Here is a 24739-nt window from a genome sequence, read left to right on the forward strand (position 1 = left end):
CGTGTCTCTTTCATATCTGGTTTCCTCAGTGTGTATGTAGGGCTAGCTTTTTCTGTCCCTATTGGTGATGCCATGATGCAGACAGTGTTGAAAGATTGGTTTGAATCTCTTCCCCTTTCTGTTCAGCAACGGGGAAGGCCCAGTGTCTGCACACTTCGACCTTGGTCCCTTTTGGGTCTTCTGCAGTCTTCTGCAGAACTTCTTGCTCAGTTGTGTCCAACTCTTTGCAATCTCATGGACTGTAGCCCACCAGGCTCCTTTGTTGTTCTGCCAAAAGTTTTAACTTTTGTCTCAGGTTTAAAGGACTTGTTAACAAAAGAAACTACTCTTATATACAAATAAACAATTCTAATATTTAATAGAGAATTATCTAACTTAACGTTCAATAAACAATCATTAATAGGAAAAAGAAATAGGACAGCAGATACATCACCAAACTGAGTTTTGACCAACATCCAGACTCAAACATTGCTGGAAGTCCTGTGTTACAGCAAGCAATCTGGTGTTACAGTTGTGAAAAGGTCCCAGGCAGCATGTCCACTCCAGGGGTAACATTTCAAAATTGCAGTTTGGGGGTTCCCACTTATAATCCCAGGCCACAGACTGATATTATCATCAGCTTGCAAGCAAATTGCAGCTCCAGTTTTATGCTAATGTTGTTTGTTTTGTCTTATAAATCTTGGAATATTGTTAATTCCAGGCATGGTTGACCAGACCTCCTCCAGGGGTTCAACTCTCTCAAGATCCATCCCCTATCTTGTCTATGGTGTCGAGTGGCTTGAAGTCACAGCAGGTATATAGTCAGGGCAGTGTCCAGGCAGGTCAGAAGCAAGGTCAGAGGCTTGCTCTGCTTTTTGTCTATGAAACCTGAACAAGACCACTTCCATTTAATTTCCCTAACATCTGACCATGGAATTTTCCAAGCAAGAATACTGGAATGGGTTGGCATTTCCTGCTCCAGGGGACTCTTCCTGACCCAGGGATTAAACCTGTGTCTCTTGCGTCTCCTGCTTTGGCAGGTGGATTCTTTACTACTGCATATGTTAGACGTTCCAGACTTCTCTAGGTTATACCCACAAACCTCTCCAGACATAGGGCCTGGGTGTTGCAGTTTAATCATATTGAGTCTCATACTGGTTGCAGTAGCAGTGATAGTTCTAAACATAAAAGCCTTTTTTTGTTTTGTTTTGTTAATTAGCTTTAATTGTTGACTTTTAAAAATTTAATTATTATTTTGTATTAGAGTATACTTGATTTCCAATGTTGTGTTAGTTTCAGGTGTATAACAAAGTGATTCAGTTATACATATTCATCTATACATTCTTTTTCAGATGCTTTTCCCATATGAGTTATTACTTAATATTGAGTCAAAATTCCTTGTGCTATACAGTAGGTCCTTGTTGGTTATTTTATATATAGTAGTTATGTGTATGTTAATCCCAAACTCATAATTCATCCGTCCCCTGCCTTTTCCCCTTCAGTAACCATGTTAGTTTTCTATGAGTCCATTTCTGTTTTGTAAATAAGTTCATTTGTATCATATTTTAGATTCCACACATAAGTGATATCATATGATATCTGTCTTTGTCTAACTCACTTCACTTAGTATGGTAATCTCTACGTCCATCCATGTTACTGAAGATGGCATTATTTCATTCTTTTTAATGTCTGGCTAATATTTCATTGTATATACCTACCACTTCTTCTTTATCCATTCATCCGTCAGTGGACATATAGGTTCTTTCCACATTTTGGCTATTGTAAATAGTGCTTCAGTGAACTTTGTGGTGCTTATAGCTTTTCAAATTAACGATTTTCTTCGGATATATGCCCAGGAATGGAATTGCTGGGTCATATGGTAGCTTTATTTTTAGGGTTTTAAAGAACTTCTATACTATTCTCCATAGTGGCTACACCAATTTACATTCCCACCAACAATGTAGGATGGTTCTCTTTTCTTCATACCCTCTCCAGTATTGTTTATAGACTTTCTGATGATGGCCATTCAGACCAGCGTGAGGTGATGCTTCATTGTATTACGTTGGTATAAACATAAGTGTGGTTTCAGACTATGAATTTTAAATCATTATAACTAGACTGAAAAACATCTTTATTAATTAAAATAGGAACTGTTACAATTAACACGTTTTTGCCAATGAGAAATAAGTTTGTTTATTCCTGTAGCATAAAAATCCATGCCTCGGGATTCAGTGAACTCTTGGAAGGCACTTTCTGCCTCCTGCTGGTTGTAGAAGCATTTTCCCAGCAAAAAGTTGTTGAGATGCATTAAGAAGTGGTAGTTGGTTGGTGAGAGGTCAGGTGAATATGGCAAATGAGGCAAAACTTCTTAGCCCAATTCATTTAACTTTTGCAGTGTTTGTTGTGCAATATGTAGTCAGGCATTGGTTGTGGAGAAGAATTGGGCCCTTTCTGTTGACCAATGCTGGCTGCAGGCATTGCAGTTTTCAGTGCTTCTCATCAATTTGCTGAGCATACTTCTCAGATGTAATGGTTTCAGTGGGATTCAGAAAGCTTTAGTGGATTAGACTGGCAGCAGACCACCAAACTGTGACCATGACCTTTTTTGGTGCAGGTTGGGCTTCCCTGGTGGCTCACATGGTAAAGCATCTGCCTGCAATGTGGGAGACCTGGGTTTGATCCCTGGGTCAGGAAGATTCCCTGGGGAAGGAAATGGCAACCTACTCCAGTACTCTTGCCTGGAAAATTCCATGGATGGAGGAGTCTGGTGGGCTACAGTCCATGGGGTTACAAAGAGTCAGACATGACTGAGTGACTTCACTTTTTTTTTCTTTTATTGGCTTTGAGAAGTGCTCTGGAGCGTCTTCTTGGTCCAACTATTGAGCTGGTCATTGCTGGTTGTCATATAAAGTTCACTTTATGTTGCATGTCGCAATCTGATCAAGAAATGGTTCATTGTTGTTGCATAGATTAAAAGAAGACAGCACTTCAAAACAATGTTTTTGATTTTGGGGCAGCTCACAAGGTACCCATTTATTGAGCTTTTTTGCCTTTCCAATTTACTTCAAATGCTGAACAACCTTGGAATGGATAACATTGAGTCCTTTGGAAACTTCTCATGTAGTTATAAGAGGATCAGCTTCAGTGATACTCTCAGTTGGTCTTTGTCAACTTCCAATGGCCATCCACTGCACTCCTCATCTTCAAGGCTCTCGTTTCCTTTGCAAAAGACTTGAACCACCACTGCATGGTATGTTCATCAGTAGTCCTGGGCCAAATGTGTTGTTGGTGTTGTGGGTTGTCTCTGCTGCTCTATTACCCATTTTGAACTCGAATAAGAAAATTGGTGGAATTTGCTTTCTGTCTAACATCATTTCCATAGTCTAAAATAAATACATGGGCTTCCCTGGTAGCTCAGCTGGTGAACAATCTGCCTGCAATGCAGGAGACCCCAGTTTGATTCCTGGGTCAGGAAGATCCGCTGGAGAAGGGATAGGCTACCCATTCCAGTATTCTTGAGCTCCCTGGTGGCTCAGCTGGTAAAGAATCCACCTGTAGTGCAGGAGACCTGGGTTCAGTCCCTGGGTTGGGACGATACCCTGGAGAAGGAAATGGCTACCCACTCCAGTATCTGGCCTGGAGAACTCTATGGACTGTGTAGTCCATGGGGTCGCAAAGAGTCAGACACAACTGAGTGACTTTCACTTCACTTCTTCAAAATAAATATAAAATATACAGCAAGTAATGTCATTAGCAAAAAGTTAAAAAATAAAAATAAAGCAAGAAATACTCATTAAAATGATGTATAACATAACCACATTTAAGAATGTACTAGAATATCAAACACTAAATTTCAACAAGACAAAACTGCAGTTACTATTACACTAACCTAATAGTTTTTACTTGTTTTTCTCTAATAATGAGCAATACTGAGCATCTTTTCCTATGCTTTTTGGCCATCTGTATGTCTTTGGAGCCTTTATATATAGCCTCTTCTGGTCTTTTCCGTTGCTCCAATTGGAATGTTTCTCTCAATACTGTTGAATTATGCATGCGTGTGTGCTCAGTTGCTTAGCTATGTCCTACTCTTTGCAACTCTATAGACTATAGCTCACCAGGCTCCTCTGTCCATGAAATTTTCCAGTCAAGAATATTGGAATGGGTTGCCATTTCCTTCTCCTGGGCATCTTCCAGACCCAGAAATCAAACCTGCATCTCTTGTGTTTGCAGATGGATTCTTTTTTTTTGCAGATGGATTCTTTACCACTAGCACCAACACTGGTGGGATGGACTGAGAGTTCGGGATTGGTAGATGCAAGCTAGTACATTTAGAATGGATAAACAACAAAATCCTAATGTATAGCAAAGGGAACTGTATTCAATATCCTTTGATAAACCATAGTGGAAAAGAATGTTAGAAAAAAATAATGTAAAAGAAAATTCAGTTGGCCAGCACTCACTTTGGCAGCACATTTACTAAAATCAGAGTGATTCAAAGAAAATTATCATGGGCCCTATGCAAAGATGATGTACAAATTTGTCAAACATTTTATATTTTTTAATGTTACTGAATTGTAACCTTAGAAAACAGTTAATGGCAAATTTGATTATCATTTTATTATTATTATTTATTTAATTTTTTAGTTATTTTACTTTATTTTTTATTTGACTTATGGGATAAATTAAGAGTTTCAGATACTATATATACACTACCATATATAAAATAGATAGCTACCAAAGTATAGCACAGGGAACCACACTCAATATTTTGTAATAACACATAGGGAAAAAGAATCTGAAAAAGAATATAGATAGATAGATCTGAATGTTTTTGTTTTTATTGTTCAGTTGTTAAGTTGTGTTCGACTCTTTATATCTCCATGGACTACAGCATACCAGGCTTCCCTGTCTTTCACTATCTCCCAGAGTTTGCTCAAATTAATGTCCACTTGTCAGTGATGCTATCTAACCATCTCGTCCTCTGCCACCCTCTTCTCCTTCTGCCTTCAATCTTTCCCAGCATCAGGGTCTTTTCCAATGAGTTCTGTCTTTGCATCACATGGCCAAAGTACTGGAGCTTCAGCTTTAGCAGCAGTCCTTCCAGTGAATATTCAGGGTTGATTTCTTTTAGGATTGATTCGTTTGATCTCCTTGCAGTCCAAAGGACTCTCAAGAGTCATCTCCAGAGTAACATGGAAACATACACTACCATTTGTAAAATAGATAGCCAATGAGAAGTTGCTGTATGAACCAGGGAAATCAAACCAGGGCTCTGTAACAACCTAGAGGGGTAGGATGGGGAGGGAGGTGGGAGATGTTCAAGTAGGAGGAGACATGGGTAACCTATGGCTGATTCATGTTGATGTTTGGTAGAAACCAACACAATACTGTAAAGCGATTATCCTTCAATTAAAAATAAATAAATTAAAAAAAAATCTTCTCCAGCACCACAATTTGAAAGCATCAGTTCTTTGGTGCTCAGCCTTCTTTATGGTCCAACTCTCACATCCGTACATGACTACTGGAAAAACCATAGCTTTGATTATATTTTTTGTTGTTCTGCTCCATTTTGTTCTGGAACTGGAGATTCACCTTGTTACATTATTTTATTCCATTCTTACAGGCTGAGCGTGCTTGAGGGGATCTATATCATTTCAGTCTGTACTTTGTGTTGTTCTGAGACTGAGGACTTCACTCACTGACGAATGCCTTACAGCAAATATAAGGGTCACATTTCTTCATCTGAAGTCCTACTTCATTTTCAGGCTTTCTCATGTTAAGCTCTATTTCCCCATGTTAATTAGATCAAAGTAAACAAAGGATTTTATAGGGATAACTATACATTCTTCATTTTTTATATTCATACTTTTGCTATCACAAATATTGCTGGGTTTAGGGGTTGGGGGAAGCCTGTTGTATATAGTTTTTCTGTACTAGAAATCTACTTTTGTAAGGTAAAATCTTAAAGTTGTCATTCAAGGGATGTGTACATTTTAACGTTTCACCTATGCTGGTACATCTTTTTACAATTCACACTCCTACCAGTGATGTGTGAGATGTACATCTTCACCATCACTGGATGTTAGTTTTTTGTGTGTTGTTGTTTTGAAAATCTTATCAAATTAATTTTTTAAAATTGTGTGTTTTACTTTGTATTTTCTTAATTGCTTATGAGGTGTGGTAGATGGTGAATTCTTTCATAGTCTCATTAGCTGTCTGCAGTCCCTCTTTTACAAGAATAGCTTTTGCCCATTGTCCTTAATGACTGTTGTTCTTTTTTCCCTTCAGTTTTATTGAGATATAATTGACATACAGCACTGTGTAAGTTTAAGGTGTGCAGCATAATGATTTGAGTTACATATATTGTGAAATGATTACCACAGTAAACTGAGTTAACATTCATCACCTCATACAGATTAAAAATCATCTCATGAGAACTCTTAGGATCTACTCTCAACAATGTTGAAATATATCATACATTATATCCTTAGTAATTATTTATCCTGTAACCAGAAGTTTGTACCTTCTAACTACCTTTCTCTAGTTCCCTCACCCATCACCCCCAACTCTGGTAACCACAAATCTGATCTCTTTTTCTATGAATTTGGTTGCATTTTGTTTTTTTGTTTTTCAGACTCTACATGTAAGTGAGATCATACAATATTTGTCTTTCTCTGTCTGGGTTACTTCACTTAGCATAATTCTCTCAAGGTCCTAAGGTCCTTCTGTGTTGTTCCAATTGGCAGAATTTCCTTATTTTTCATGGCTTAATAAAATTCCATGTATATATTGTGGTGATGTGTGTATGCATGCACTCGTGCATATATCCACAACTCATAGCTTCTTTGGGCACTTAGTTATTTCCATGTCTCACATTTTCTTTGAACACCAGTTGCAATGAACATGGTGGTGCATTTTTCTCTTCAGCATAGTGTTTTCATTTCTTTGGGATATATTCCAAGAAATGGAATTTCTGGGTCATATAATAGTTCTGTTTTGGTTTTTTTTTTTTTGAGAAACATCTGTATTGCTTGCCATAGTGACTGCACCAATTTACAATTATGATCATTTTTATTTATCAACTTATAAGCTGTTTGTACATTAAGAAGTCTAACTTCTGAACCAAGTGTTGGAAATAATCTCTCCAAAGTAACACGCTTTTTACTTTGTGTGTATCGTGTTTGTATTTTGCTGTAGGAATGCATACCAAAGGCAGGAAGTATGAGAAGTATAAATTTTTAATAAAGAACTTAAAATCTAACTGATGGAGAAATATGCTACGTGCGTAGATGGGGAAACTATATTGGAAGACATCAGTCCTTTTGATGTTAACATATAAGTGTAATATACAGTTTCAATCAGTACCTTAAGTTTTTTGTTTTACTTGAGCCCAAACCCATAAATATTGGCAAGAGATGCTTGGAAAAGAATAATATAAGGAGACTAGTGTCATATACCAAAAGTATTATATAACTATACTAGGTAAACAGTATAGCATTGGCACAGAGTGGAAAAAAAAATCACTGAAAGAGGTGATTTTATAAACAGATTAAAGCATAGATATATTTTCACTCAGTGGGAAAAGATGGCGTAGTTAATTAATATTTTGCCCTAATCAGTGATATTGGAGAAAAATAGAATTGGATAGCAACAATATGCTTTATAAAGGAATAAATTTCAGATGAGTTTTACATTGGAGTGTTGAGTAAAAAGTTAAATCACACAAGTATAAGAAGACCATCCAGGGAGGTCTTCTTAAGTCAGAAATCTCAGAATGATAATGAAAAGGATTGGCAGATTTGACTACATGAAAAGACTTAGCATATTGTCTTTTGGTCTTTTATATCTATAATTTTCCATTCTTGCTGCTGCTAAGTCGCTTCAGACATGTCCAACTCTTTGCGACCCCATGGACTGTAACCCACCAGGCTCCTCTGTCCATGGGATTCTTCAGGCAGCAGTAGTGGAGTGGGTTGCCATTTCCTCCTCCAGGGTATCTTCCTGACCCAGAGATTGAACCCATGTCTCCTGCATTGCAGGCGGATTCTTTACCGCTGAGCCATCAGGGAGGTGATGCCATATATGAATTTCTCGTATTATTTTTTACTTCTTTGTTGTTTCCCCATGGCATGTAAAACTTCAAAAATGCAATTTCAGTGTCTCTATATTCTATTTTATGAATGTGCTCTCATTTAATTTATAACTTAACAGTTTTTGAACAAAAGTCACAATTCCTTGAAGTTATGTTTGAAGAGTAGAAAACACATTCCATAATCTCTTGAACAGAAATTTGACACACAAGACACATGGTGGCCGGTGGCGCCAGCTCTCAGGATGAGGCACTTAGGTGCCATATGCCAGGCTAAACCTTGTGCTCTCACACTCCAGTGGGGAAACAATGCTTAATGAGTTTTTAGCATCATTTGGTATGAATTAGGAAGAAAATTAGTAAGCCTTCTTCCTATACCATGCTGCTGTTGCTGCTAAGTCGCTCCAGTTGTGTCCGACTCTGTGCGACCCCATAGACGGCAGCCCACCAGGCTCCCCCGACCCTGGGATTCTCCAGGCAAGAACACTGGAGTGGGTTGCCATTTCCTTCTCCAATGCATGAAAGTGAAAAGTGAAAGTGAAGTCGCTCAGTTGTGTCCGACTCTTAGTGACCCCATGGACTGCAGCCTACCAGGCTCCTCCGTCCATGGGATTTTCCAGGCAAGAGTACTGGAGTGGGGTGCCATTGCCTTCTCTGATACCATACTTATGGATAAATAGAAACTGAAGTACAGTATCACAAGGACCTCTGATTACAGATATGTAGAAATTAATGTGTGAGATCAACAATGTATTCAGGAGATTTTCTTTGGTACCCAGAGGATTTTTAGGAGTTTTAAGAGGAAGAATAAAAATTTGACTCTGTAAAATTATGACAGTGATGTCCAAGTAATGTCATGTTCTGGGACAGATGACCAGAAGGAAGGAGGGCAACTTGAATTGATGTTGCCACAGGCAAGTGGAAGTTCTTATTTCATTTTCTCTCTGAATAGAGTTTTGAGGAAATGGTAATATATCATTTAAATAAAAACACACAAAAACAACAAACAATAAACTGCATTTGAATCAGGAGATTTGGGTTCAAATCCCTAAACTGTCAACCACCTGTTGTTAATCATGGATGAGTCACTTTACCTCTGGAATCAAGCTTTCCATTTGTAAAATGAAGGTATTGGGTTTTAGGTTATTTCTAAAGTCACTTCAAGCTATAATTCTCTGCTTTTGTAAATTTTTCATGGCCGTCCTATGATAATGATGGGAAAATGTAACCTTGATTCATCATTGTCAACTACCATGACCAGAGAATACATTATCTGTTAGTCATTTAGCTAATCCTAGAAATGGCCCTTTAGTAGTTTGCTGTGAGGCCATGTTTTCCTTCTTGTCTCGTTGTGGGACAATAAATGCTGTGGGACAGGTGGGCAAACATGCATAGTTAGCCTGGCAAGTAAAATGAAAAGTAGTCCAGATGACTTCTGATGGGCGGGAGTTGTAGTGTGCTAAATCTAATCCAGTGAAATTTAGTACTGATGACAGTGGAATAGTAAATTTAGGTTGAAAGATAAAATCAAAGAAGCAAAGAACAGCTGTTAAACCAAGTAGCAAAAGCGGAACCCTTTCACTGTTGGTAGGAATATGAATTAGTGTAGCCACTATGGAAAACAGTATGGAGGTTCCTCAAAAAACTAAAAATAGAACTATCATATGACCCAGTATTGTGCTCCTGGGTATATAGCTGAAGAAAAAGAAAGCTGTAATTTGAAAACATATGCACACCCCAGCTTTTTTAGCAGCATTTACAATAGCCAAAATTTGGAAGCAACCTAAATGTCCATCAACAGATGAATGGATAAAGATGTGGAGGGTGTATACACACACACAACAAAATATTACTCAACCATAAAAAAGAATGAAATTTTGTCATTTGCAACAATGTGGATGGACCTAAAGGGTATTATACTTAGTGAAGTGAGTCAGACAGAGAAAGACGAATATTCTTGTTCTCACTGAAATACGAAATATAAAAATGAAGCAAAAAGTGAACATAATAAAACAGAAACAAATGTAGAGAACAAACTCGTGTTTAGCGTAGGGAGAGGGAAAGGAGAGGGGTGAGATAAGGATAGGGGATTGAAATATACAAACTAATATATATAAAATAAATAAGCAACAAGGATATATTGTATTGCAAAGGGAAATATAGCCATTACCTTATAAAACTTTAAATGGAGTATAATCTATAAAAATATTGAATCACTATGTTGTACCTTAATATTGTAAATCAACTGTTCAACAAAAATAAAAAGTTTTTAAAGTTTTAATTAAAAAATTTAAATAAATAATTTTTTAAAACTGAGCCATCTCTTAACCAATAACTTTATGCCTATTTCTGAAACTATATTAAATAGAGTGGGAGAAATGGGTCCCAACTAATCACAGCAGTGAGCTTTTCTATCCTGTGGACCAGATCATGTCTGAAGTGTTCTTGGCTTGTCATCTTGAATATGAGGTGTAATAGTCATGGTATAATTTCCACCATTTTGAAATAGAAAACATACCTGGTGGAGAATGAAAAGGTTAGGAAAGAAGAAGGCTTGGCTGCTGTTGTTGGGAGAGAAAGCAAAGGCCTCTCTGGAGGAGCAGTAACAGACCTGTGGGCTTGGTTATCACAGAAGGACCTTCAGGCAGGCAAAACGCCTCTGGGGCTCCAGTAAATATGAGGATGAGCTGACCGTGGCCTTCAAAAAGTGAAATAAAGTATCATTAGCATCTCAGAGCAACTCAAGAAGAGGCACAGTGTCAAAACTTTTACCTTGCATTCTGATTCTAAGTGACTTACTGCTGTGTGACCCTGGGCAGGTTACTTAACTCCTCTGGGTCCAGAAGAAGTGGTCATTAAGGGGGCCATATTATCTCTAGAAGCACATGATTATTGTGAAATCGAAGGATGGAGCATATGGCCTGTGGTAGCACAGCCCAGTCCAGCAGGCCCTTCCCCAAGAGGGCTGGCCTGACAGGGGAGGCTCCAAGCCCCAGAACCACCTTGAGTTGGAGCAGCAAGGAGTCAAGGCTGCGGCCAGGCTCTGTCCCTGAGTCGGGATCCCTGCTTGGCCCCTCAGTCACCTGTTCCTGCTCCCTAGGGCTGCCTGCCTCACTGCCATGGCAGGCATTGCTGTGATGTTGCCCTGCCCACCTTGAGTCAGCATCCTGCCCATGAGTGGACTTTCTCTTCCAGGGGCAGGTATCAACCCTGTCCACTCGGACCTGGGCCATCTGCCTCCACCAGCTCCCAGGTTCACCTGACCCTGTCCTGACCTGACCTAGTCCATTTGGACCCTGGTTGAACTTCACACCCCTGGTTGGAGATACTCCCATAGCCTGAGCTCAGCACATCCAGTGGGGTTGTTCTGTGTTATGAACATTGCTTCTGCTTTCACAGGTACATTTATCACTGACCCACAGTCTAATGAGGGGTGTCAAAGCCAGCGGCCTCTATGGATGCAGGAGGTGATTTTGAACTCCCTGAAGAGAAGGGGCTTGCATGCTGGGAATCTTCTACAACCAGGGTCGTCAACTCTTGATTTGCCTAGAGCTTAGTTAGTACACTGCTCATACACCCTCCCTCTGAGCAGAGGTTGGAAGTGGAGAGGAGATGGGAAAGGGACCCCTCCTTCTGGCCCAGATGCCTGGTCCTGTTTCCTGACCCAGGAAGAGGAAACATTCAGGGGCTGGAGGGCATAGAGGGTAGAGAGGGCTGGGAAACCTCAGTACAATCTTAGAAATCATGGCTGTCCAGAAGAGGAATGAGCAGTACCCCCAGACCACCGTACCTGTGATGGAATCCCAGCCCCTCCCCTGCCCCTCTCACCAGCATCTAGATAGACTGCCTCTTCCTCCCTCATTTCCCTCCTCCTCTCTCTGCTGCCTTCACTCTCAGGATTGCAGCCTGGCCCCGGGCTTTCTGAGTTGGCCCAGCCACCAGGACATCCAGCCCTCTAGGCCACAGAGACTGCTGCCCCCGTCTCCATCATCCTCTCGTATCCCGTGTCCTCCAGGTGGTGGACGCTCCTAACAGGGCCAGCAGCTCTGTTAGAACCATCCTGCTGAGCCACTTGGCTAGCCCCTTCTTGAGTTCTTCTCTGCCTCTCGTGGAGCTGCCTGGCCAGCTCTCCCAGCAGGCACGTGGCTCCCACACCCAGATGGCACCAAGGACATGTGACGTGTGGGTGGGTGAGCCAGCAGCCACAGTGTAGGCATGCGGCCCCACTTACTGAAGTTTGGATTCTGCCTTAGAGAAGGGCATGGAGATTTCAGGCCCTGGGAAGCAGACCAGGGCTCCCTTTCCTCCCTGGTGATGCCACGTTGGGGGCAAACTCTGCATGGGACTTGCCAGGACTGTGCCACTATTCATGTGCTGTCTCAACACCCTGTGTGGTCTCAGAGCACCCAGCACTGTCCCCACTACGGAGATGCCCCCATCCTACCTCCCTACCCCACATACACTGCACAATAAAGATGCACCGCATCCTTCTGCAGTCCCCACATGCAGAGCATCATCTTTGCAGCTGCAGTTCACCCTGCTGAGAATTCCTCTCCATGGCGCTGGAAGGACAGGTCTGTGTCCTCCCCCTGCCCCAGCGCCCTCCTCAGCTGCAGTCATAAGCATTCCCTGAGGAAGTCACGAACACCTCTTCCAGGTACACGGAACAGTCACTCAACAAACGCCACTTCCCTGCCCCTTCTCCTGGGAATTCCTCAGGGTGAATTTCCAAGCCCAGCATTTCCTCTCTTCTCCGGCTTCTGAGGCTCAGCAAGGAGCAAACTGCCTTGCTGGCCCTGCATGCCTAGCCTATTTCAAGACTGCAGGTATTCAGGGCAAACACCAATGTGCTTTACTTGCACCCCACTCCTGACAAAGTAGGTGCTCAGTGGAAGTTTGCTGGTTGAGAGATCTGCGAAGATATCTTCCAGGATAAGGAATTGGAAGGGACCCTGGCTTGTGAAGGGCAGAGACATGTTGGGATAGGCAGAGGGGAACCCAGTGGAAAAACACATTAAAACCTACGTAGGGTGGGAGGCAGCGGGGTCTGGGTGGTCTGAGGGAAGAAGCCTCCCCAGGGGAGGCCAGAGAGAGGCCCGTGAGTGGTGACCTGCCTGGGACCACCCGGAGTCTCTCAGGCAGCCTCTAGGCAGCTGCAACTCATTTTTACCTGCTTTTTGCCAGCAGTCATGCCTGGGAGCATGCCTGGCTTTCTTTCATATTTAGCCCCTCTATGCGTATATATTTTACTTTAGAATAATGTCACTTTACAGCCATGAACTCCCTTCTGTCCCCAGAGTATTTTCAGAGGCCCCTCCCCATCAGTCTCCACCAGGACCCTTGGACCAGCCATCCATGGTAATAGATGAAATGGAGTTGAAGTGGCTTCCCAGGGTGTCACCATCACCATCACCATGTCCAAGCCAGCCACATCCTGCCTTTCAAGACAGCAGTTTGGGTCTAAAATGGCTATTTGATTTTAGAAACATGTCTTCAGGACTAAGTGCATGCAAAGCTTCAACATCGTTCCTTTTGGCTGATAACCTTTCTCTCCCCTCACTGTATTCTCAATCTAAACTTGTTTTTAAATCACTGCAGTTTTCTTGCATTTCTCTCTAGAGGAACTTGGATTTTGAAAAGCACCTCAGCCTCCCAAAACTTTACATAATTTATTGCAGACACATTTTGTGCTTGCAGTATCTTCCGGTACAAAAAGAGAATCTCCCTTTCATTTCCAGAAGTTGTTACAGACTTATCCTGAATTTAAATGTCTTGAAACTTCAGCCAGGACATGCTGCAAGTGTTGATTCCCATTGATACTGGAAATCAAACTGCATCCCAAGAGGACTGAGGTTTCCATACTTTGTCTGTGCCTTCCTGAATGACAAAAGAACTGAGTGGTTGGTATGTGAATTAAAGCCCATTTCATAGAAATTCACTTTTCTTTTAAAACCTTTAGGAAGACTAAGAAATAAAGCCGGTGGGTGAAGGTTATGTATAGAGGAGAACCCTGTATTTTTACAAGTGAGCTAGGCATCCCAGGAGCACAGGCTGGGAGCCCTGCACAGGAGATGTTGGGAGGCTCAGAGAAGTTTCATGAGGAACAGACATTTGAGCCAGGACCAGAGACCTCCCTTTCAGTGTTCTTGTGGGATTAAAGGAAATCCTGTAACACATTCAGCCTAGTACATTGTGTGTAGTATGTGCTCAGTAAGTAGGAGCTGCAGTGAAAAATCATGATCATTATCACCTTTGCTAGAGTTTCTGCGGCATCCACTAGCATGAAGTGGGTGATGAATCTGGGGGAGAAACATCCCCTGATTCTGAATATATTTTTAATTTCTTTTATTGAAGTATAGTTGATTTACAGTGTTGTATTACATTATGTTCTACTGTATAGCAGGGTGATTCAGCTATACATACATACATACATATATATATATATATATATATATATATATATATTTCTTTTCCATTACAGTTTATCACAGGATATTGAACACAGTTCCCTGTGCTGTAAGTAGAACCTTGTTTATCCATTCTATATATAATAGTTTGAATCCCTGATTCTGAAATATTACTGTGGGAGACTTTTAATCTCACCCAACACCACAGGCAAAGTCACCTCTCTCTGTGGTCTGCCTGACTTGAGAGCAGAATTCATCAGCCCCATGTAGTCCCGCTTCTGTGGGTTCCTGCCCTCCCACCCCCACGTCTGACACGGGCTCCTATGGGCCCCAGGACCCAGTGCTGGGGCTCCCGGAGCTGTGCCCAGACTGTCCACTAGCGGGTCTGCATCTGTAACTCAGTTTAGTGTCTGGTTACTTCCCTTCAGTCTTGGGGCCAAATGTATTGAGAAACAAATTGGTTGTTTGTCCAGACCAGTGGTGTTGTACACTAAACAGTTCACATCCCAAAGCAAGTCAGTAAAATTTAAATTTGGTACAACTAGCCCTCTTTCACCTGGCGTTGACATTCCTTCTCTAGGAATCTTAGAAATAGCTTTCTAAGACTACTGGAAATTTGTTGAGATTTTACTGGTTTTAATAGATTAATTACAGATGAATTAATATTACAATATCGTCTACTTGTCCAGGAAATAGTCTCACTTTATTCAGTGTTCAACTCCTGTTTTACAGTGGAATTTTTTAAGTTTCTTGGATGATTTCTATACCTTTGTTATTAGACTTTTTCATAAGGACTTTTTAGGATATTTTACTGTGCATATTTCTCTTTTTTTTTCTTTTTTTTAAGCAATAGCATGTGAGCCAAAAAAAGTGCTTTGAAAACTGTGTGAATGGTTTAAAAAATAAAATACATAGCCGTGCACCTGTCACACAGGAGGAACATGGTTGTACCCCAGAATTCATGTGCCCACTCCCCCACCACAGAGGTCACCACTGTCCTAAATCACCCATGTTTACACAGGTCTCCCTCAGCATCCTGATAAAGCCATTGTAAGTGGAAAATATCCCAAGTCAAAATGCATTTAACACATAAAACCTACCAAACATCATAGTTTAGCCCAGCTTCCTTCAAACCTGCTCAAAACACTTATATTAGCCTATAGTTGGGCAAAATCATCTAGCACAAAGACTGTCTTATAATGAAATGTTGAATATCTCATGTAATCTGTTAAATACTGTACTTGAAGCAAAAAAGAGAATGGATGTCTGGGTCCAGGCTGGTTGTAAGTGTACTGATCGTTTACCCTCATGGTGGGGTGGTCACTGCCCAGTATCTCCAGAACAGGTTATATGGTTTATCACTCACCCATGAAAAGATCAAAATTCAAGAGCTACCATATCATCCTTCAATCCTACTCCTGTGCATATATCTGGATAAAAACATGGTTTGAAAGGATCCATATACCCCAGTATTCATTGCAGTGTGGTTTACAATAGCCAAAACATGGAAACTACAAAAGTGTCCGTGGACAGGGAATGGATAAAGAAGATGTGACACATACATACAATCGAATATTACTTAGTCATAAAAAAGAACAAAATAATGCCATTTGCAGCAACATGGATAGACCTGGAGATTTATAATACTAGGTGAAGTAAGTCAGACAGAGAAATACAACTATGATATTGCTTATATGAGGACTCTTGAAAAAAGATTAACATTTATTTACAAAGCAGAAACAGACTCATAGACGTAGAGAACAAACTTACTAAATTTACGATTACCGGGGGCTGGGGTTGGGGGGGGGGGTGACGGGGGGGGGGGGGGAGAGACCGATTGGGAGTTTGGGATTGATATGTGCACCATGGTATATTTAAAATAGATTACCAATAAGGACCTACTGTATAGCACAGGGAACTCTGCTCAACACTCTATAATAAGCTAAATGGGAAAGCAATTTAGAAAAGAATAGATACATATACATGCATGACTGAATCATTCTGTGGTACATCTGAAACTAACATAGCATTATTAATCTATTATACTTCAGTATAAAATAAAAATTTAAAAAATTTTTAAAGTACAGTTTCTACTGAATGCACGTAAATGTCACACCATCCTGAAGTTGAAAAATATGTAAGTATTGTAGAACCATCCCAAGTCCAGGACCGTTTATATTCCCAAGCTAAACTGTGCCTGGATCAGCCTGCTATTTGCACTTTATATAAGTGGATTGTGTGCATTCTTCTGTGGCTTAATTCTTTCCCTTAATATAGTTTATCTATCCAGTCATGTTGATGTCTGTAGCTATCATGCACTCATTTTGCCTGAAATTTGGATTCCATTCTGCAGTTGATGAGTAGCTGGTGGTTTCTGTGCTCCTTGGAGCTTGAGTGTGCTCTCAGGTGCATGGGTGTGAGGCCCAAAGGATGTGGCAGAGTTCCTGGGATGCCGATGCCTTTCGTCTAGGTCAGGACATGCAGTTTTCGCAAACAGCTGCACTGCATTTGCCATTGACCAGCATCCAAAGAAGGTTCTATAGGATTTTCTCTATATCCTTGTCCATATATGGCTTTATTCCTTTATTTATTTTTTTTTTCATTTATTTTTATTAGTTGGAGGCCAACCATTTCACAACATTGCAGTGGGTTTTGTCATACATTGACATGAATCAGCCATGGGGCTTTATTCCTTTAAATTGTTTTCTGCACAATTTCTACAAAATTTCTGCTTATTTCAATGGCCCATTTTTTGTTTGGGTTTTTTTTTTCCAGTAAATCTTAGGAATACTTTAAATTGTCTGAGTACCGTTTCTTAATCAGTGATATGTCTGGTAAGTGTCTCCTCACATCAGGTGGTCTGTCCACTCACTTTCTTAACAGTTTTAATACTTTTATGCAAAGCAATTTATAATTTATTTTAGCCATGTTTATGCTCTTATTTTGTTTTACTCAAGAAATTCTTTCTTACTTCAGAGTCATAAGAAATTTCCCATATTCTCTTCTAGAATTTGTATAGTTTAGCCTTAATTTAGAAATTTATTCTTGGTATGGTGAGGTCCAATTTCATTATTTCAATTTACATGATCACTGTGTTAGCATTGTATAGTGCAAAGTCTGTTCTTTTCCAACTGATCTGGAAAATCATCTGCATGTATCAAATGTCCATATATATATGTGATCCTTTTTTAGGTTTTCTATTCTGGACCACTTCCCTACGTGTCTATCCCTGTACTGTAAGGACAGAGTATCTTCATTTCTGTCATTTTGTGATGAGTCTGGTTACCCCACAGGGCCTTTCTCCACCTCATCCTTTATCTTCAGTGTGCATTGAACTTTGGGCTTCTAAATACACTTTGGAATTAATTTGCCAGTTGTACGCATGTACACACAACACCCCTCCACCCGACACACACATGTCCTTTAAGATATTAAATGCAATTATCTTAAAGGGCATGTGTGTGAACCTTTAAGAGTGTAATGTCTCCTCATCTATATCTCCACTTATTCAGACCTATTTTATCTCCATGAGGTTTCTGTACACTTTTTCTTAGGTTCATTCCTGTATATTTCATATTGATGCTATTGTATATGGCATTTTTTACTTGGTTTTCTAAATCTTTCTGGTTCATACACACAGAATTTATTTCATATATTCATTTTATATCTGAAGCTTTTATTCTAATAATTTATCAGCAAGATTTTTTTCTATGTATTAAGCCATATTTTCCACAAAAAGGTGGGTTTCTCCTTTCTTTTAAACTTCTCATACCTTTCACTTTAATTAACTTATTTATGTATCCTTAGTGCTCTGGCTAAGACTTCCAGGAGATTGGTGACCTACAGTGCTGACAGTGTGCTTCCCTGTTAGCTCAGCTGGTAAAGAATTCACCTGTAATGCAGGAGATCCCAGTTGTATTCCTGGGTCAGAAAGATCCCCTAGAGAAGGAATAGGTTACCCACTCTAGTATTGGGATTCCCTAGTGACTCAGATGGTAAAGAATCTGCCTGCAATGCAGGAGACCTGGGTTCAGTCCCTGGGTTGGAAAGATCCCCTGGAGGAGAGCATGGCAACCCACTGCAGTATCCCTGCCTGGAGAATCCCCATGGACAGAGGAGCCTGGCGGGCTGCAGTCCACTGGGTCACAAAGAGTCGGACACGACTGAGCGACTAAGCACAGCTAGTGCAGTGGTGATACTGTGACCTGATCTTATTCATGATCAAGGAAGGGCATTCAGCATTATACAGCATTTCACCATGAAGTGTAATCTTTCCTGTCATCTTTTAGAAGATATCCTGTATCAGGTTAAAGAGCATCTATTTCTACTTGGCTAAAGAGATTCTTTTATCGTGAATTGATGTTGAATTATATATTATATATCTTTTGCAATGGTCATCTGATTTTCCTCTTTAACTTATAATGTGGTGAATTTATAAGGTTTACACATTGAACTTATTTTGTTGACAATTAATGTTAGTTTAGGATTTCCTTTTTTAATCTTGGGCTAAGATAACTCATTTTGCCCTTTTATTTTTAACCTTTAGTTTTAATAACAATCAGTTGATTAATAATCCAAATAAATACTATATTATCATTTCTTTTAACTAGTAATTATTTCTTGTATCTTACCTTTATCCATTGGATTTATTTTTCTTTTTATTTGAGTATTTTCTCTCTAAGTATTTTCAAGAGTCTGTGGGCAGTGAACCTTCTGAGCCTCTGTATGTCTGTAAACATACATCATCTTTTTCTTGAAATGTAATTTGTCTGTCCATATAGGCCTAGGTTCCAAATTCTACTCCCTTCATCTCCTGTCTTAAAATATATTTCTTTTTGAATGCTGTGTGGCCAATGGAAAAATCTTTAATTTGATTCTCATTCTTTTGTGTGTTTATTTTGAAAATATTTTATTGTGGGAAAATATACATAACATGGGGCTTTCCCTGGTAGCTTGGATGGTAAAGAATCTGCCTGCCATGTGGGAGACCGGGATTTGATCGCTGAGTCGGGAAGATCCTCTGGAGAAGGGAATGGTTACCCACTCCAGTGTTCTTACCCAGAGAATTCCACTGAATGGAGGCTACAGTCTGTGAGGTTGGAAAGAGTCAGAAATGACTGAGTGACTAACGCTTACTTTCATGCATGACATAAATGTATCATAAGTGTCCATTCAGTAGTATTAGGTACATTTACATTGTTATTCAACCATCACCACCATCCCTTCCTAGGACTTCTTCAAACCTCATTGTAACTCTTTATTCATTAAATCCTAACTCGCAATTCCTTATCTCCCAGCCCCTAACAATTTCCATTCTACTTTCTGCCCCTAAGAATTTAACTACTCTGGATACTTCATATAAGTGGAATCATACAGTGTCTGTCCTTTACTAGCTTATTTCACTTATAATGTCCTCAAGGTTCATACATGTTGTAATGTTTTTTAAAAGAATTTTTTATTGGAGTATAGTTGATTTACAATGTTGTGTCGGTTTCAGGTGTAGAGCAAGTGAGTCGGTTATACATATACATATATCCACTCCTTTACATTCTTTTCCCATGTAGTCCATTTCAGAGCACTGTGTAGCGATCCCTGTGCTATACAGTAGGTCCTTATTAGTTTCTATTATATTTATAGTAATGTGTATACATTCAATCCCAACCTTCCAATTTATCCCTTCTTCCTCCCCCCGCCCCAGTATGTTTTCTGCATCTTGGATGATGCAGACATTTCTCCAAAGAAAAGATACAGATGACTAACAAGCACATGAAAAGATGCTCAACATCACTAATTATTAGAGAAATTCAAAAAATTCAAAACTACAGTGAGGTATTATCTCACACTGATCAGAATGGCCATAAACAAATCTACAAGCAATATAAATGCTGGAGAGGGTAAGGAGGAAAGGGAACCCTCTTGCACTGTTGATGGTAATGTAGATTGGTACAGCCATTATGGAGAATAGTATGAAGGTTCCTTAAAAAACTAGGAATAAAACTACCATGCCTGCGTGCATGCTAAGTTGTTTCAATCATGTCTGACTCCTTGCTACTCTATGGACTATAGCCCACCAGGTTCCTCTGTCCATGGGATTCTCCAGGCAAGAATACTGGAGTGGGTTTCCATGCCCTTCTCCAGGGCATCTTCCCAACCCAACGATCGAACTCACATCTCTTATGTCTCCTTCATTGGCAGGCAGGTTCTTTACCACTAGTGCTACCTGGAAAGCTCCACAAAACTACCATATGACCCAGAAATCCCACTGCTGGGCATATATCCAGAGGAAACCATAATTGAAAAAGGTTCATGTACCCCAATGTTCATTGCAGCACTGTTTACAAAAGCCAAGACATAAAAGCAACCTAGATGTCTATTGACAGATGAATGGCTAAAGAAGTTGTGGTACATGTGCATGGTAGAATATTACTCAGCTATAAAAAGGAAACATATTTGAGTCAATTCTAATGAGGTGGATGAACCTAGAGCCTACTATACAGAGTGATATAAGTCAGAAAGACAAATATTGTATTAATATATTAACATATATATATGGAATCTAGGAAGATGGTACTGATAATCCTATTTGCAGAGTAGCAAAAGAGATGGAGACATAAAGAACAGACTTTTGGACACAGTGTGGGAAGGAGAGGGTGGGATGATTTGAGAGAGTAGCATTGAAACATATATATTACCATATGTAAAATAGATGGCCAGTGGGAATTTGCTATATGATTCAGGGAACCCACAGCCTCTGTGACAACCTAGAGGGGTGGGATGGGGAAGGAGGTGGGAAGGAGGTTCAAGAGGAAGGGGACATATGTATATCTATGGCTGATTCATGGTGACGTAGACAGTAACCATCACAATATTATAAGCAATTATCATCCAATTAAAAATAAAATTTGAAAAAACTAAAAATAGAGCTACCATATGATCTAGCAAATCCCAGTCTTGGGCATATATTCAGAGGAAAACACAATTCAAAAAGATACACATACCCCAGTGCTCACTGCAGCACTATTTACAATAGCCAGGATGTGGAAGCAAACTAAATGTCCATCAACAGAGGAATGAATAAAGGATATGTAGTTCATATGTACAATGGAGGATTACTCACCCATAAAAGAAATGAAATAAAGCTACTTGCAACAACATGGATGGACCTAGAGATTGTCAGACAGAGAAAGGTAAATATCATATGATATCACTTAAATTAACTTCCTTCCTTTTTTAAGACTCAATCATACTTCATTGTATGGCTAGACCTTGTTTTTTTAATCTGTTCATTCATTCATTGATGGGAACTTGAGTTATGTCCACATTTTTGCTATTGTAAATAATTCTGATCAACAAGACTGTACAAATTTCTGTTCAAATCTCTGCTCTACCCAGAATTAGAATTGCTGTATCATATGGTAATTCTTTGTTTAATTTTTTGTGGTTCCTCATCTTGGTTACAGAGTTTTCTGTAGAAGCTGTACCATTTTACAGTCCCACCAGCAATGCAAAAGGGTTCCAATTTTCTTGTTTGTTTGTTTGTTTTCCCTCCTAATGGCTACGAAATGGTATCTCACTGTGGTTTTGGTTTGCATTTTTCTACTGATTACTGATATTGAGTACCTTTTCATGTGATTATTGGCCATTTATATATCTTCTTTGAACAAATGGGTATTAAAGCTCTTTATTTTTAAACTGAGTTGTTTGGGTTTTCTCTTGAGTTGTAGGTGTTCTTTATATATTCTGGATATTAATCAGTCACTTATCAGATATATGGTTAGCAAACATTTTCTCCCATCCCATAGGTTGCCTTTTCATTTCTGTGTCATTTGATGTGCAGAAGTTTTTTAATTAAGTTTAATTTTTTTGTTGCTTGTGCTATTTGTAACAATTCAAAGTTATCATTGCCAAATCCAAGATCATGAAGATTTTCCTCTAAAAGTATACTTTTAGCCCTTAAATACAGGTTTTTGATCTGTTTTGAAGTAACTTTGAGGTATTTGGAGAAGGGCATGGCAACCCACTCCAGTATTCTTGCCTGGAGAATTCCATGGACAGAGGAGCCTGGTGGGCTACAGTCTGTGGGGTTGCCAAGAGTCAGACACAACTGAGCGACTAATACTTTAAGGTATGGTGTAAGGTAACGGCCCAGCTTCATTTTTTTGTATGTGGATGTCCAATTTTTCCCAATAGTGTGAGAATTTTGTTCTTATCAAAATTATTTTGGCTACGGATTCTCATTCTTTTGCATTTAGTGTCTTCCAATGTCTGCTTTAAAATTCAGTTAGGTTTTTGAGGATATGTGATTTACCCATGTGGATGGAAGAAATCAAAGGGGAAACCAGCCTGGGTTCTGGAGCCCCAGGGTGCTCAGGATCTACAGGGACAGGACTGGCCATCCCCAGGCTGTGGGTGCACCCCCTGAGAGGCAGTCCCTGGATGCAGGAGAGATCCTCAGACTTCACCCAGAGCCTGTGTGTTAACATGGGGGAGAGCAGGGTTCTGGTACTATGTGTAGGGTATGACCCAGCTCCTTCCCCTCACCTGTGCAGTCATGGCCCTCCTAGCTTATGAATCCTGGGGGTCTGATGCCTACAAGAAAAGCCCACATCACAGATAAGCAAGTAGATCTCAGGAGTTAACATGCTACTCATGATATTTGCTCCCCCACCCCACTGCTGGGGGGCACCCTGCACTCACCTGGACTGAGGTGTGGTCCACAGGAACCCTCCTGACTCAAGATGCTGTTGGTGACACTCTGACCCCCTGGCCTGGTGCACCCCACCAGGAACAAGGAGTGGTCATCTGACCTCTTGAATTCCCTGAGGACCACACCATAATCCTGGCAAGGATGATGATGAACAGCTTCTAACTTTGTGATCCCCTGTGGTCTGTGCCACCTGAGGTTCTCATGGGATATCAGAAGTCGAGCTTCTGTCTGTGAGCCTCTCTGTGCACCTATCCTGGAGCATCAGCATAGCCCGTGAACTTCTCATGACTCTGACCTCACAGTCACTTCCTGAAGTTGACACTCACTTAGGAGACTTTTCCTTTTGTCCTGACCTAACTCTCAATGCTTTCATTTATTTAAAATTAAAGGGTAGGATGGTGTGTGAGGGAGGGAGATTCAGGGGCATGGGGTTCACTGTCAAGACCATTTCAAGGTCAAACTCTGTATCTTGATTACAGTGGTGGTTACACAGGTGTATACATTTTGTCAAAATCTATTTCCTTAAAGGGCTTCCCCGATAGCTCAGTTGGTAAAGATAGCTCAGTTGGTCCACCTGTAATGCAGGAGACCCCCCTGTGGCTCAGCTGGTTAAGAATCTGTCTGCAATGCAGGAGACCTAGGTTCTATCCCTGGTTTGGAAAGATCCTCTGGAGAAGGAAAGGGCTACCCACTCCAGTATTCTGGCCTGGAGAATTCCATGGACTTAAAAGTCACAAAGAGTCAGACGTGACTGAGTGACTTTCACTTTCATATACTTAAAATGTATGTAATTTATTATATGTAACCTGTTTGTCAATAAAGCTTACTTAAACAATTTTAAAGGCCATTTCAAGTTCATACCAAATATTTTAAATCATTTTAAAATTTGAAATATAAAAAAATTTTAAATTCTCACTTCTAATGAAATGTAAATGTTTTCTTTCATTATTGTCTTTTCCAGAGTTCTCAGGGGCTGTGGTCTCACGCCATCCACTGGGGCAACAATGGGCCATTTCCAGCTGAGACAGTGCCGCGTTGCCCCGGGTGCCTGACTGCCACCCACCTCCAGTGAATTGCAGTGTCTGAAAAGTGAGTTTCATGTTCATGGGGTCTGTCGTGACTATGCTGGGGTGGGGCAAGTGCAGTTGACATCTCCAACAGCAGAGCTTGTTGTGGTCCTGGAAACAGATGACCTAAAAATCAGGTTTAAAGCCAGGGATCAAGAGTGCATTAATTTATCTGCTGAAGTCCATTGAGAGGAAATTATGAAATGGATTTCATGTTGCATTAAGATTTGTGTTTAGGATAGTAAACATCACCCTTCTAAAGAACATGGCTGTAGTGAATACCAGGAGGTAATTTGATTTACACTAGTGCAGGATTTATTAAGCAACTCTGTTGCCATACTGTAGCTATCATGATTGATTTTTAAAATATTAGAAGAGCAACTTAAACAAAAGACTAAATTCTCATCTTACCATATTAATTGCTTTTATTTTTAATGTTCTTCTTAGTACTTGTCCAGAAATAGAATTTTTATCTAATTGATATCAGAGA

General features: G+C 40.1%; 1 protein-coding gene and 1 non-coding gene across 5 annotated transcripts in view; both read left to right on the top strand.

Annotated features, from left to right (window-relative positions):
* The window catches only part of OTUD7A (OTU deubiquitinase 7A), a 380724-nt gene that overhangs the window by 162252 nt on the left and 193733 nt on the right, over positions 1-24739 (top strand). For all 4 annotated transcript variants that reach the window (XM_043922484.1, XM_043922486.1, XM_043922483.1 and 1 more), the window contains one exon: positions 24144-24271. The gene's annotated coding sequence lies outside the window, so the exon portion shown is untranslated. The remainder of the gene's footprint in view (positions 1-24143; positions 24272-24739) is intronic.
* Positions 4432-4538, top strand: LOC122707089. The gene has a single exon (XR_006344615.1). It is a non-coding gene; the product is annotated as a U6 spliceosomal RNA (small nuclear RNA).

The sequence above is a fragment of the Cervus elaphus genome, chromosome 13 (assembly GCF_910594005.1).
Source record: "Cervus elaphus chromosome 13, mCerEla1.1, whole genome shotgun sequence".
NCBI classification, from domain to species: Eukaryota; Metazoa; Chordata; class Mammalia; order Artiodactyla; family Cervidae; genus Cervus; species Cervus elaphus.